Raw genomic sequence first — 11841 nt, forward strand, 5'->3', positions numbered from 1 at the left:
CAGTGTGTATTTCAGACAGCACATTTCAAGTGGGACACTAAATTTTTAATAGTTGAGGTGAAATATATCCCTTCTAAAACAATAAAGTTGTGTTTCACAGAAAAATATTTTACATTTCTTTAATTCTAAAATTAATTACAATGACATAAAATTAAAAATTCAGTTCCTCAGCCACACTAGCTAGCCACATTCCAAGTGCTCAAGAGTCATATGTGGCTGTGGACTGCTGTTTCGAATAGCATAGTGCTCACCAAAGCATGCCTTTAAGACTTTCACACGGTCCCATTGTGTTGCCTATCTTCCAGCCAGAACTTCTTGGGTTAGAATGAATTGTCATAGTTCATGCACATCCTGTTATGGGCTGCATTGTGTCCCCTCCACCCTGATTCATATATTGAAGTCCTAACTCCCAGTACCTCAGAATGTGACTATCCTTGGAGACAGGGACTTTGAAGAGGTAATTAAGGTGAAATGAGGTCATATGGGTGGGCCCTAATCCAATATGACTGGTGTCCTTATAAGAGGAGGGAATTTGGACACATGGTGAGACATGAGACATGCATGTATACAGAGGAATGGCCCTGTGAGGACACGCTGAGAAGGTGGCCATCTGCAAGCAAAGGAGAGAGGCCTCACAAGACAACAAACCTTCTGCCACCCTGATCTTGGACTTCACTCCAGAATATAAGAAAATAAATTTCTCCCATTGAAATTGGCCCCAGTCTGTGGTACTTCGTTATGGCAGCTTGGGCAGACTAATACACTGTCCCAGAACATAGAGGATTAAAAGAAATAGATAAGGTCTTTACCATTCCAAATGTATTCCTCTTATTTTGTCACCAGCTTCAAATTTGAATACTCACGAATCCTTAGATGTTGGCTCTCTGAAAATCAGCTAAAGGCAATGATGGTCCATAGGCGTTTTTTTTGTTTGTTTTGTTTTGTTTTTGTTTTTTGTTTTTTGTTTTTTACTAGCTTTGTTTGCAAGTTCTTTAGTGGTTGGTTGGACAGGATGTTGTGTGTATTTTCCTTTCGAAAGGTGGGGAATGAATGAGTCACATCAACAAACCACAAACACATGGCTTTGAGGTTCAAAATGAAGTGTCTGTGCCCATCAAATGAAGCCTCTTGCCTTTGTCCATCACAGACACAGAACCTCTTCAGGACCGCCAAAGTTCATTAATAGCGTTTGTGTCTATGCTAATACAATCAGAAAATTATGCAGACCGTCTATTTCTTTCCAGAGAGAACAGGGTGATCAGCCATTAGTGATTCACACTGATGAGCCTCCACTAATTGCGCAGAATGTAATTAGTGATTATATAATATTTGAGCTCTTGCAACTGTTATTAATGTCCATGATTCACCAGAGATGGGCCCTACTGAATGGAGTATGATTGCCGCATGCTAAATCTAGTTAATCCGAGATATGTTAATCAGCACAGGATGCACGTTAGGCAGTGGTTAAAAGCTCTGGTGACCTCACAACCCTGACAACAACCAAAGCCTGAATTGCTTACAATAGGTATCTTTTTTAAAAGAGAAATTTAGTAATTAAATGGCCTGGAAAACTTGAGGGCAGAGTTATTGGATTGTATTAACACATTCAGATTCTTCTGTAACAGATATGGTGACCAAAATGTTGTATTAGTGCTGGCATTAATTTATGATACATTGACTGTTGACTTACGGTGCTAAATCATGTGCTATATCGTGTGCTAAAGTTATCATGGTTGTCATATGGCTAAGGAAAACTGGATTGAGAAATAGTTCTTTTTAAGAGGAAAGATGGAGGTGCCTGGGTGGCTCAGTCAGTTAAGCTTCTGACTCTTGGCCTTGCCTCAGGTCATGATCTCAGGGTCCTGGGTTTGAATGCAGCATCCAGCTCTGTACTCAGCAGGAGATCTGCTTGAAGATTCTCTCCCTCTGCCCCTCCCCAATTCGTGCATGTGTGTATTCTCCCTCTCTCTTAAATAAGTAAACAAATCATTTTATTTTTTATTTATTTTTATTTTTTTATTTTTTTTAATTTTTTTTTAAATTTATTTATGATAGTCACAGAGAGAGAGAGAGAGAGAGAGAGAGAGAGAGGCAGAGACACAGGCAGAGGGAGAAGCAGACTCCATGCACCAGGAGCCTGACGTGGGATTTGATCCCGGGTCTCCAGGATCGCGCCCTGGGCGAAAGGCAGGCGCCAAACCGCTGCGCCACCCAGGGATCCCTATTTTTTATTTTTTAAAGAGAACAGTTGACTATAATTGCCTAGAGCCTCCTTAGAGCACAATTTTTGAGGTACATTTTATGGAACAAAGTTCTAGAAGCAATAACATTATAGTGATATTTTGCTCCCTGTAATAAATAAAAGTTGTGTTCTAAAATGGATTCATATTTCACTATGTCTTGAGTCATGACAGATTTTCAAAACATTTATTTGTAGCAGATGCTGTGGATGCCCCAACTGGTTCTCCCTCAGTCATTGCATTCATCTGCAGCTACAGTGGACAGTTCCCATATATACTGTAAACTTCCCACCCAAGCATTTCCGTCTTTCTGCTTTTCTTCCCAAAGGGTTTCTTCTGCACCCCATGAACTTGGTCAACCCACTTGTAGGGCAACCTATAAGTGTCAAGGATTCAACAACTTGGGGTAAGTCTCAACTAACAGGGGCTGAAAGTTGGTGGATAAATTTCTCAGCTTCCCCCTCCTTTGGTGTGACAGTTCTGAGGGTGTGTTCCACATGGTTTTTCTGAAGGTCCCCAGCACCTCTGAGCATCATTTGCCCATAGTAGTAACTTGCTTCTGAACACTGTCCTTATCTGTTTTTCTCCCTTCCCTGCCTCATTTCCTGACTCCCTTACTTGGGTTTCCTGGTATCATCTTCTGTAATGCTTCATTTTATGCATCAGTTTGACTGACCATTGGCATACCTAGATTAAACATTATTTCTGAGTGTGTCTGTGAGGGTATTTCTGGGTGAGAATAACATTGGAATTGGTAGACTCAGCTAAGTAGATTATATTTACCAGTGTAGGTGGGTATCATCTAATCCATTGAGGGCTTCAATAGAATGAAAAGCAGATGAAGAAGGAATTTTCCTCTTTTCTTCCTGTCTCACTGTTGAGCTGGAACAGACATCTCATCGCACCTTTTCCTGCCTTTGGGCTCAGATTGAATCATACAACTAGGCTTCTTGGTCTTCAGCTTGAAGACAGAAAATCATGGGATTTCTCAGCCTCCATAATCATGTGAGCTACCCCATGTCTATCTATCCATCTATCATCTATCTATCTATCTATCTATCTATCTATCTATCTATCTATCATCATCTATCTATCCATACTATTGGTTCTGTTTCTCTGAAGAAACTTGGTTAAATATATCTCCCAAATAAACTATTTGCACCCAAGCCCTTGCCCAAGTTTGGCTTTTGGAGGAATTCAACTAAAAAAATCCTTCCTTATTTCTCCTTCATCCAATCCCACTACTCAATTATCCAGAGAGAATGTATCCAACTATGATAACTTCTAGCAGCCTCTTTATGTGTAGAAGCCCTGAGTAGTTCTGTCCTGTTATGTACTTTTTACTGGTGAATTTATGTGAATTAAAATCTTTATACCAACCATAATTTGTGCTTTAAGTGACAGTACATATGAATGAGTGTTTCCAGTGTGAGGTTTGTACAGGTTTACAAATTTCCAAGGCCTCAGTAATTTAATATGTTCTAATTCTTTATGAAATAATGTGGGTGTTGTAGACTCCAAGAAAAATAGCAACTTATGATTTATGTGATTTTCTCCCATTTCTGCATTTTATATAAATAAATACACTGGCACTTTTGCTTTGTAAGGTGCTTTCTAGTGGTTGTTTAATCAGCTTAGCGTCCTTCAGGGGTTGTTTGAATAAAGTTCTGCTGAGTAATGACAGGAACTCGTATCATTTCTTACTCTGTGCCAGACACTGTGCTAAGCTTTTTGTTATAAGAGCTGTAATCATTCCCAGTTTTACACAAAGAAAAAAAAATGTGTCTTAAAAAGGTTAAGGGATAGGGGAGCCTGGGTGGTGCCATCAGTTAAGCACCCAACTCTTGATTTCACCTCAGGTCATGATCTCAGGGTTCTGATTGAGCCCCGAGTCAGGTTCTGTGATCAATAGGGAGTCTGCTTGAGGATTCTCTCCCTCTGCCCCTCCCCCTGCTCACACTGTTCTCATTCTCTCTCTCTAAAATAAATAAATAAATCTTTTTTTTTAAATAAATAAATCTTAAAAAAAAAGGTTAAGTGATGTTTTGCATAAGGTCATATGACATACAAGTGGTGGAGACAACAGTCAGCCTAGACACTCCTCTGTTTAAGCATCTCATTTGTTTTATGGCCAATTAAATTAGATTAGATTAGAAAGCTTCCCTTCATCTCCTACTGATTCTCTCTTATTGGCCTGCACCCAGTCAGGGGTCAGGTTGCTATAGCAGACAATGTCACATCTGCCCAGGCATTCTCATGCACACTAGCTCCCCAGAGTCACTGCCTGTGTCTCTTTGTCCACAGGCTGCCCTTAGGACTCTTCTACCCTGATGATTAGTGTAGGTGCTAGCGTTTGTCTCCTTGGGGGCAGCCTGTAGAAATGTCAGAGAGGAGCAGTGTGCTTGCCCTGGTCAGCACATGATCATAGGGGCCTGTACTGTCTTCAGAGTTCTCCTGTTAGACTGAGTCAAAGTCATCTAGGCAGGTGATTTGCTTGATGCTGCACTTGGTGAAGCTCCCTCCCTTCTTCATTTTCCACTCTCCCACTTTTTCCAGGGCTGAGCTCCTAGTAAACCATGTTCACAGAAATACTCATCTCAGGGACTGCTTCTGGAGATCCCAATTCAAGACAGAATCTATGGAGGAGTCTATCAGTTCTTTTTCTTTTTAAAATGTTTTTATTTAAATTTTAGTTAGTTAACATAAATTCTTGGAGCCAAAGATACCGAAAAAAGGTAAATCCGCAAGACAAACTTGAATTGGGAAGTATGAAGAGGGTTTTTCATTATTTGAAATAGGATATGATTGTAATATAGTTGAAAACATCCTGAATGTCTATCAACAGTGGATGAATTAGGTAAATCACAGCACATTCATTCAAGGGAATAATATATATCTATAAAAAAGAATGAAGAGGCTTCCTTTTAAACTACCAGAAGTAAATTTCATCTGTTGGATAAGAATGATAAAAGAGGAGAGAGAAACCCCTGCCACCACCAACATGGAGACCTTGTACCGCATCCCGTTCTTAGTGCTCGAATGCCCCAACCTGAATCTGAAGAAGCCGCCCTGGGTGCACATGCCGTTGGCCATGACGTGTATGCTCTGGTGGTGGTATCTTACTTCCTCATCACTGGAGGAATAATTTATGATGTTATTGTTGAACCTCCAAGTGTTGGTTCTATGACTGATGAACATGGACATCAGAGACCAGTAGCTTTCTTGGCCTACAGAGTAAATGTACAATATATTATGGAAGGACTTGCATCCAGCTTCCTGTTTACAATGGGAGGTTTAGGTTTCATAATCCTGGACCGATCGAATGCACCAAACATTCCAAAACTCAATAGATTTCTTCTTCTATTCATTGGATTCGTCTGTGTCCTATTGAGTTTTTTCATGGCTAGAGTATTCATCGAGAATGAAACTGCCGGGCTACCCGATGGGTTAAAAAATGCCTTTTGACAAGAAATCTGTGGATATTGGATTTGCTCCTGTTAATGAAGTTTTAAAGGCTGTACCAATCCTCTGATGTGAAATATGGAAAAAGAGTAAGCAGCAGAAAAGAAGCATCTAGTGAGAAATAGGAATCATATTAAAGCTTGAACTAGAATGTCCTCTTGGTATCAAAGAGACAAACTTCTCACAGTATTTCTCCTGCTGGCCTGTACTGACACACCAATGATGTTTAGTGGCATTTTCTTTTTAGTTTTTCATTTCTTAAAGAAAATATACTCCCATTTCCACAACTATAATTTTGAATAAAGTGATTATTTCTTACAGCCCCCTTAACATTTTGTGGAGATGACATTTCTGACTTTCAAAAATTAATGTAAAATCAGGAAGCGAGATCCCATAAGCTGAGAACTCTGGACAGGTGATCAGCTTTACCTATGGTGCTTTGCCTTTAAACAGTGTGACAGTACATTATTCAGATATGTGTGAGACTGTTTCCTGCACAATAAGATGTATGAGAGGAGCAGAAATAAATAGTTTTTCTAATTAAAAAAAAAAAAGAATGGTAAAAGAAAGAAAAGAAAATGCACTAAATAGAAAATATAAAATAAGGAAGTAGACTAACTCCTAATATATTAGTAATTATAATAAATGTATGTGGCTTAAAAACAGACTGTTAGGCTGGGTTTAAACATCTAATATACAGGGGTGATGCCTGGATGGAAAGGTGAAAAATACTTGAAATGGAAAGGTAAAAAATACTTGAAAAAATAGGATGAAAAGCTATACCAGGAAAATATGAATCAAAAGAAAGTTGGTAAAAATAAATAAATAAATAAATTAATTAATTAAAAAAAAAGAAAGTTGGTGTAGCAACTTTAATATTCAACAAAATAAAATTTAAGGCAAAATATAGCAACAAAACAAAATGTTATAATTGCAGAGAATAATAAGACAAAAATATATATCCATCCTGACTATATATGGCCCTTATATATCAAGCAACAACTGTTAGAGCAGCACAGAGAATTAGATAAAGCGTGTTTTTGAGGTGTGATACAGCCCATTCAGAAACTATTAGACCAAATAGACTAAAAATAGGCAGAGATACAAAAATTAGAACAGTCTAGTATAGCTTGAATTAGTAGACATATATAGGTATATATTGAGAGGGAGAGAGAGATTGATTTTTATTGATCACCCCTGGAATATTTTTGAAAATAAGACATTTATGAGGCCATAAAGGAAACTAAATACATTCTAAATAACCAATATCTATATTTTCTTGATATGACTATTTTCTCTGCCATAATGGAATCAGTTATAAATGAATACCAATCATAGCTAAAAATTGGATATATTTATAAATTAAAAATATAATACTATTAATCCCTGAGTTAAAAAAGAAATAAAAAAAAGTAGAGGAATATTTAGAACTGAATGATAATTAAACCCTACTTTTCAAAATTTGTGGTTCATAGCTAAACATAGCACTTACAAGGAATTTTTTAAGCTTTTTTTTTTTTCAATTTTATTTAATTATAAAAAACACAGAGAGGTAGAGACATAGGCAGAGGAAGAAGCAGGTTCCCTGCGGGGAGCCCCATATGTGACTCAGTCCCAGGACACTGGAATCATGACCTGAGTCGAAGGCAGATGCTCAACCACTGAGCCACCTAGACATCTCCTTTTTTTAAGCTTTTAAATATACTAATTAGAAAGCCAGAAAGTTAAGTAATAAATAATATTCAACTCAAAAATTTGGGGGGTGCCTGTGTGGCTCAGCTGGTTAAGTATCTGACTCTTGATCCCAGTTTAAGGTCTTGATTTCAGGGTTGTGAATTCAAGGCCCATGTTGTGTGTGGAGCCTACTTAAAATTCTTTTTTTCTTTTTTTTTGGAGAAAGTTCCAAAGAAGAAGGATATAGAGAACACATTCATGAAATAAAGAAAAAATAATAAGAGTTCTGAAACCAAAACTGAGTTCTTTGAAAAGATGGATAAGATAGGCTGACCTCTGACCTCTGCAAATAAAGAATAACAAAGGATACTGAAACTAATACAACACTATGTTAATCATACTGGGATTGAAACAAAAGAGTAGCAAAGGTAAGCAAACACAGACACACTAGAAATTTAAATAAAATACAGGAATATTATGTATGTATGTATATGAAATAAAAGTCCTACATGAAATGGTAAAATTCCTAGAAAAAAATAATATCCCAAAATTAGTATAAAAAGAAGTTGCTAACTTAAATAACTAATAAATATTAAATAAATTGAAATCATGGTCAAAGATTTTTTCCCCAAACCTCACACATCAAGTTAATATAAATTCTTTAGAAGAAATAACAAAGAGCAGCTAGTTCTTTCTTAAACAATATTAAAAAATATTAGAAAGAATATAAGAAAATATAGAAAGAAAATATTAGAAAGAATATAAATTGCCTGATCTCTTTTATGGCATCATTTTGATTTTTTAAAAAGATTTTATTCATTCATTCATGGGAGACACAGAGAGAGGCAGAGACACAGGCAGAGGAGCCCTATGTGGGACTCAATCCCGGATCTCCAGGATCAGGCCCTGGGCTGAAGGTGGCGCTAAACCGCTGAGCCACCCAGGCTGCCCATCATTTTGGTTCTATGACTTGATGAGAACAATAGGAAGAAGATCATGGGTCCACTTAATTGTGAATGTAAATGCAGAAATCCTAAGTAAAATATCAGTTTATTGCATCTAATAGTATATAATATTTCGATATCAAGTATGATTTACTACAGGGAAGTAAGGATGGCACTTCACCATAAAAATAAAATAAAAGAGAAAATTACCTGATTTTTCTTAATTAACACAGAAAGATAATTTGATAAAATTCAATATCTATTTATAATAAATTTAACAAATCAAGAACAGAAGTGAACTTCTTTTAATTGATAAAAGATTTATACCAAAATTCATGGCTTTTATTAGAAAGACGTTGTTTGAGAATCTAAAATGGAGTCACTGGGCTGGAAGATGCCAGGATGACAATTAATACAGTAATACCATAATAAAAACAGAGGGATTAATTGAACAAATGCCTAGATAAATGCTACATGCTAAGATGCTCACTCTTCTTTCAGAGTTTCCCAGAAAGCTGGAAGTCAAATGTTCTCCATACGAAAGGAAGACTGGAATACTTCACAACTGGAAATTTGAACAGCCCCAAAGGCAGAAATATCCAAAACTATGAATATTGAAGTTTTATCCACAAAGAGCCCACTCAGATTGCCCAGACATGAGGCTGAAAGTTGATGATCCCTTTATAAAAGCACCAAACATATATTGGACACAGTGAGAAGGTCTAAACATGAGAATTTGGTGTCCTAGGGGAGTGGGGTGGGGGGGAGGATGGGCAGAGGCAGTATTTGAAGAAATTGCAGCTGAGACTATTTCAAAGCTGATAAATGATATCAAGGCATCGAGTTAAGAAGCATTATGAACCTCATACAGGATGAATACAAAGAAACCATACCTACAGATACCAGGCTAAAACTGATGAAAACTAAAGACCAAGAGGAAATCGTAAAGGTAGCTGGGGAGTAGGTTAAAAGTTTAACAATAAGTTCAATGTTGCTAACTTATAATAGACCCTAATAAGTCAAGGTACTTGTTGAAATCTCTAGAGCAACCATTAGAAGAATAATAAAAGAATGCACAATTTACTTATGGAGGCCAAAAATGGAATAATAAAGACACTCGATTAATCCCCAATTGTGTACTCTCTCTCTAAAATAAGTAAATAAAGTCTTTACAAAAAAGAGAGAGCTGGTACAACTATGTTTATATCAGGCAAAATAGACTTTAAGAGTAAGGAATTAGGGGCAGCCCAGGTAGCTCAGTGGTTTAGAACCGCCTTCGGCCCAGGGCGTTATCCTGGAGACCTGGGATCAAGTTCCACATCGGGCTCCCTGCATGGAGCCTGCTTCTCCCTCTGCCTATGTCTCTGCGCCTCTCTCTCTCTCTCTCTGTCTCTCATAAATAAATAAAATCTTAAAAAAAAAGAATGAATTTCTATTAGAAATAGAGGAGAATATTTCATAATGATAAAATGTTCAACCCAACAGGGAGACATGACAATCTTAAATCTGTATGCAGGTAGTAACATAGCTTCAAAATGTATAAAGCAATAGAATGAAAAGAAGAAATAAGCACAATTATAATTATTATAGTTAGATATAAATTTTTAAATACTTTTTTCAACAACTAATGGAACAAACAGAAAAATCATAAAATTATAGATTTGGACAACATGAGTAACCAACTTGTCCTAAATAACATATATAGAATAATTCAAATAACAGCAGGAGATTGATTGGTTTTTCAGGTGTGTTCAAATAAAACATTCATCAAAAATAACCATATATTGGGTCATAAATCAAGTTTTACCTCAAAATACTAAAAACATAGGGAATATGTTCTCTGACTTCAGTGGAATTAAGCTAGAAATAAATAACAGAAGATCATTAGAAAAGTCTCTGTTTGAAATTAAGCCGTACTCTTTTAAGTAACATTTTTTTTTAACATTTTTTCTTAAAGAAGAAATCACAGTGGACAATGGAAGATATTACAAAGTAACAATGAAAATATGACATATAAAATTTATGAGAAGTAGCTAAAGCTGATCTTAGCTGATCTTCCCTTCTACCAAGGGAAATTGGTAGCTTTAAATGCATATATTATATAAGAAGATAATTTATGATCCAAAATCTCTCTCATGAAGTTAGGAAAAACATTAAATTAAGCCTAAAGAAAGTAAAAGAAAGGAAATAAAGATAACACCAGAAATTAATCAAATGGGAAATAGGAATATTATGGAGGTAATCAACATAGTAAAAATTTAGCTTTGTGAAAAAATTAATACAACTATTAAACCTTTATCAAGACTTACCAAAAGAGCCACAAATCACCATTTATCAACAATGAAAGAAAGGACATCATTATAGATCTTTTATATATTAGAAAGATCATAAAAGGATATATTGAACAACTCATGCTAATCTTTGAAATTTTGATGAATTGCGCATATTTCATAGAAAATATAACTTACCAAAATGGACACATGAAGAAATAAAAAATCTGAATAGTCCTCCTATTTCCTTAGAGAAGTTGAATTTGTAATTTAAAAACTTCCAATAAATAAAACCTCAAGAGAGATGGCTTTACTGTTGAAGTCTTCCAAACACTTAAGGATAATATACATTAAACTTACATATACTCTTTCAGAGAAGAGAGAAGGGAGAAACACTTCTCAATCTGTTTTATGAGGCCAGAATAACATTGTTACAAAAACCTCATAAGAATAGAATAAAAAGGAAAAATAACAGGACAATATCTCTCATGGATATTGATGAAAAATTCCAAATTATTAGCAAATCAAATTCAACAATATATTTCAAAAGGATAGTCATCACTAAATTGGGGTGATTCCAGGAAATCAAGCTTAGGTTAACATATGAAAATCATTTGACATCATTCCGCACAAGAGTACACACCAAGAAAATCAGAACAAAATCAAATAATATTACAATGAAAAAAGATAATGTAAAATTGAATTAAACTCCTAATTTAAAAACTCACAGCATACTTGGAATACAAGAGAACTTTCCTAATCTGATAATATGTGTCTCTGTAAAAGCCCTATAGAAAATATTACATTATTAAATCATTAACAATAATAATTACTGGGCAGCCCCAGTAGTTTAGCGGTTTAGTGCCACCTTCAGCCTGGGGCCAGATCCTGGAGACCAGGGATCCAGTCCTACGTTGGGCTCCCTGCATGGAGCCTGCTTCTCCCTCTCCTGTGTCTCTGCCTCTCTCCCTCCCTCTGTCTGTCTCATGAATAAATAAATAAAATCTTAAAAAATAATAATAATTACTGAACAGCTTTCCTCTGTGATTGGGAATGAAAGAAGGATGCCTGCTATCATCACATTTATTCATCATTATATGGTGTTTCTAGATAGCGCAAATTGGGAATAAAAAGAAAATTTATGAAAGTTGGAAAGGAAGAGAGGAAGAAAGAAAAGAAAAGGAAAAAATGAAACAGTATGTTTGATACATAGAAAAGTTAGGGGTGCCTGGGTGGTACAGTAGGTTGGAT

General features: G+C 36.0%; 1 pseudogene; it reads left to right on the top strand.

Moving 5' to 3' along the window:
* The first annotated feature begins 5241 nt into the window (after nt 1–5241).
* Nucleotides 5242–5792, top strand: LOC112673355 (oligosaccharyltransferase complex subunit OSTC-like; annotated as a pseudogene).
* The last annotated feature ends 6049 nt before the right edge of the window (nt 5793–11841 follow it).

This window comes from Canis lupus, chromosome 24 (genome assembly GCF_003254725.2).
Source record: "Canis lupus dingo isolate Sandy chromosome 24, ASM325472v2, whole genome shotgun sequence".
NCBI classification, from domain to species: Eukaryota; Metazoa; Chordata; class Mammalia; order Carnivora; family Canidae; genus Canis; species Canis lupus.